Below are 4,566 nucleotides of genomic sequence, written 5' to 3' on the forward strand. Positions count from 1 at the left end.
AGACCTAGAAAGAAATCTCAAAAAATTCATCTGGAATAAAAATAGATCCCAAATAGCCACAGCAATTCTGAGAAAGAAGAACAAAGTAGGTGGGATCTCAATACCAGATATCAAGCTGTATTACAAAGCCACTGTTCTCAAAACAGCCTAGTACTGGCACAAGAACACACATATAGACCAATGGAAGAGAATAGAGAACCCAGAAGTAGATCCAAACCACTATGCTCAATTAATATTTGACAAAAGAAGCATGAACATACAATGGAGTCCAGACAGTCTTTTCAATAAACGGTGTTGGGAAAATTGGACAGATACATGCAAAAAATGAAACTAGACCACCAATTTACACCATACACAAAAATAAACTCAAAATGGATAAAGGCCTTAAACATAAGACAGGAAACCATAAAAATACGAGAGATATCCACAGGCAGAGAAATCTCAGACATATGCCAAAGCATTATCTTCACCAATACCACTCCTAAAGAAATGGAAGCTAAAGAGAAAATAAACAAATGAGACTAGATCAAAATTAAAAGCTTTTGCCAATCAAAAGAAACCATCAACAAAACAACAAGAAAGCCCACTGTATTGGAGAAAATATTTGCCAATGTTATCACTGATAAAGTTTTAATCTTGGACATCTATAGGGAACTTATACAACTTAATAAAAGGAAAATAAATGATCCAATAAAAATATGGGCAACTGACCCAAATAGAATATTTTCAAAAGAAGACAGAAGGAAGGCAAAGAGACACATGAAAACCTGCTCAAAGTCACTAATTATCCAAGAGATGTAAATCAAAATGACAATGCGGTACCATCTCACACCTGTCAGAATGGCAATTGTCAACAAATCAACAAATGACAAGTGCTGGTGGGGATGCAGAGAAAAAGAACCCTCATGCACTGCTGGTGGGAATGCAGACTGGTGTAGCCACTGTAGAGCACAGTATGGAGTTTCCTCAAAAAACTAAAAATGGAACTTCCATTTGACCCAGTGATCCCACTTCTAGGAATATATCCCAAGAAACTAGAAACACCAATCAGAAATGATATATGCATCCCTATGTTCATAGCAGCACAATTCACCATAGCTAAGATTTGGAAACAGCCTAAATGCCCATCAGCAGATGAGTGGGTTAGAAAACTGTGGTACATCTACACAATAGAATACTACACTGCTATAAAAAAGAAGGAATTCTTACCATTTGCAGCAGCATGGATGGATCTGGAGAGCATTATGCTAAGTGAAGTAAGCTAGGCAATGAAAGAAAAATACCACATGATCTCACTCATTTATGGAAAATAAAGAACATTATAACCTGATGAACAAAAAGATACAGAGGCATTAAAGCATGGAACAGACTGTCAAATTACAGTGGGAAGGCTGGGGAGTGTTGGAGAGGGGAGGAAGAGATCAACCGAAGGACCTGTATGCATGCATGTAAGCACAACCAATGGACACAAGACACTGAGAGGGTGGGATGAGGGTATGTGACAGGGGATAGGTAGGCTGGGGGAAGGTAAAAAAAAAAAGGAGATATAAAGAAGCTAGGAGGTTAATATTAGCACCCAGGAATTTTCCATGTCATTTAGACAAAGAACTATATATTACTAGCCACTCATCTAAGAAGAATATTCAATACTTTCACTATTATCCAACAAGTTTCTGGAAGAAGCAAAGTAAACAGTTTTCACATTAGTTTTTCTCAGATGGGATGGGATTGGCTTGAATTTTTTATGATAATATTACATCCATTAGTGAAGTCGATTATTTTTACATTACGGAAAATGCTAATGGAATAACTTTTAATGGAATAACTTTTAAACTTTATTACCATAAAGACCATTGTAAATAATTGGAACCATTAAAAACTACAACTTAAAAATATTAACACCCTTTGATTTTAAACCTAAAATTTTATCATGGTGATTAAAAAAATGTTTTCATTGATTTTTAGAGAGAGAGAGAGGAAGGGAGTGAGATAGAGAAACAGAAACATCACTTGGCTGGCTCCTACATGACCCTTACTGGGGATCAAGTCCACAATCTGGAGATGTGAACTGGTGACTTCCTGGTTCATGGGTCTAAGCTCAACCAATGAGCCACACTGGCCAGGCTGATCAAGGTGAATTTTAACCTCTTATTAAAGAGTTTACAGTAATAATCTGAAAATAAAATTAAGAAGAGTTCCATTTATGATAAAAAAATAAAATGTTTAGGAATAAATTTAATAAAAGAGGTATAAAACTGGTACTCTGTAAAGTACAAAAAAATGTACAGAGAAATTTAAAAATACTTAAATAAATGAAAAGACATTTCACTTTCAAAACTTGCTACAAAGCTACTATTAGGTCTGTACCAAAAGGAGCTAGGCCAAGAGACTGTTAGAATTTAAGACATTTTATTGCAGAAGGTATAATATGGTAATAATATTTAAGATGGCAGTACTCCCCAACCAATCTACAAATTCAATGTAATCCTTGCCAAATGTTCAACTGCCTTTTTTTTTTTTTTGTAGAAATGCAATGACAATGGGTCCAAATAGCCAAAACAATACTGTAAAAAGAAGAAGAAAGTTTGAAGACTCACACTTCCCAATCTCAAAACTTGCTACAAAGCTATTAGGTCTGTACCAAAAGGCTGATCAAGAGACTCTGTGAGAATTTAAGACATTTTATTGCATTATCTCACATTGGGCTGAGACCACTGTGTCAGTGTCAGCACCAAGAGTGTGGTTAGGTTCTCTTATATAAGGTAAAAGTATGCAGTATAGGGTCAAGGTGAGGGTGTGCAAGTTGGTCAAGTGGGAGGGAGGGCACAAGTTGCTCAGGTGGAAGGGGGTTCATCTCATCTTGAGTCAGCAGGCACCATCTGCCTGCCCCAAAGTATGAGAAAAGGCTTATAACACTACATATTTCAGAAAACATGTCCAAGCAGGAGAGATGTCCACCAAAAAAAAAAAAAAATGTTTATAGCAACATTATTCATAATAGCCAAAAAGTGTTTGTGGGGGTGGGGGGGGGCACTAAATGTCATTTGACTGATGAATGGATAAATAAAATGTGGTATGTTCATACAATGGAATATTTTTTTCAATGAAAAGGAATGAAGTATTGATGCATGGTATATTAACCTGAAAACATGCTAAGTGAAAGGAACCAGTTTTGAAAAACATATTTATGTTTCCATTTGCATGAAATATCCAAAATAAGCTAACCTATAGAGATAGGATGTAGGTGTTTGCCTCAAACTGGGGATTTGGGAGGAAATGGGAAGAGTCTGCTAAATGGCTACCAACTTTCCTTTTGGGGTGATGAAAATGTTCTAAAACTGTGGTGATGGTTTCTTAATTCTGTGAATATTAAATGAAAGATAAATATCATTCTCCACCACTGATAGACCTTGAACAACCTGTTATTCTTTTGGTTTGCACTGGGATGGGGGAAAAAAAAAAAAATCCCTGCACTTCCTATCTGTCTTTGTGGCGACCCAGATTAAATAAGGAACTACATTTGAAAAAAAAAAAAAAAAAAAGATAAATACCATTGAACTGTACTCTTTAAGTGGGTGAACTGTTTGGTATGTGAATTGTCCTATATAATAAAAGGCTAATATGCAAACCAACCAGTCACTATGATGCGCATTGACCCCTAGGGGGCAGACGCTTAACACAGGAGCTGACCCCTGGTGGTCAGTGCACTTTCATTTGGTTGTCAGTGTGCTCCCATAGAGGGAGTGTTGCTCAGCCAGAAATAGGGCTCAAGGCTGGTGAGCACACTGGCAGAGCCTCTTCCGCCTCCTCAGTGGTGCTAAGGATGTCCTACTGATGGCTTAGGCCGGCTTCCTGTGTAGGACATCCCTTGAGGGCTCTTGGACTGTGAGAGGGCTCAGGCTGGGCTGAGGGACCCCCCCGCCTCCGAGTGCATGAATTTTGTGCACCAGGCCTCTAGTATCTAAATAAAGCTCTTATAATGAGATGGTGTTCTTCCACAATTACACAAATAGCAGACTTATTTACTTCACAAAGATTGTATCTACTATATGCCATGTGCTGTGCTCAGTTCTTTTGGAGCCAAAACACTACACTTAGTCAAATTTGTCTTCAAAGAACTTCATTACAGTACCTGTGCATCAATGGTGTTAACTACAATACATGAAAGAAAGTGAGAACTGAACCCAAAGAGGTACCAAAAGTTATGATGAGTATAAGATCTAATCTAAATAGGGGGGGATTGCCATTTGGGGCACTGAAGAGTACTGAGATTTTGACGGGTATAGTTAGTTCAGTGAGAAAGGCATTCTATCTGTGTGTAGTGGGGTGAGGGAAGGATCCAGAAGCAATGCATAGCAGAAACAATGGAAGTGAAAAGCATCGATTGCATTTAGGAAATGTCAATTACTTGACTTAATCTGAAGGTAAAAACTTGGGGATAGTTACCCCCTAAGACAGGAAAGGCAGGTTAACCCATATCCCGGAGGGCATTGAATGCCATGCTAAAAAGTTCGGATTTGCTTCACTGGGCAAGAGAGTAACATGAAGGCATTTGAGAAAGAGAGT

At 37.8% G+C, this 4,566-nt stretch overlaps 1 non-coding gene across 1 annotated transcript; it reads left to right on the forward strand.

The window, feature by feature from the left end:
- The first annotated feature begins 3,391 nt into the window (after nucleotides 1–3,391).
- On the forward strand, nucleotides 3,392–3,522 carry LOC118722244. Its single transcript, XR_004988947.1, has one exon. It is a non-coding gene; the product is annotated as a small nucleolar RNA SNORA31 (small nucleolar RNA).
- The last annotated feature ends 1,044 nt before the right edge of the window (nucleotides 3,523–4,566 follow it).

The sequence above is a fragment of the Pipistrellus kuhlii genome, unplaced genomic scaffold (assembly GCF_014108245.1).
Source record: "Pipistrellus kuhlii isolate mPipKuh1 unplaced genomic scaffold, mPipKuh1.p scaffold_m20_p_19, whole genome shotgun sequence".
In the NCBI taxonomy this organism is placed as follows: Eukaryota; Metazoa; Chordata; class Mammalia; order Chiroptera; family Vespertilionidae; genus Pipistrellus; species Pipistrellus kuhlii.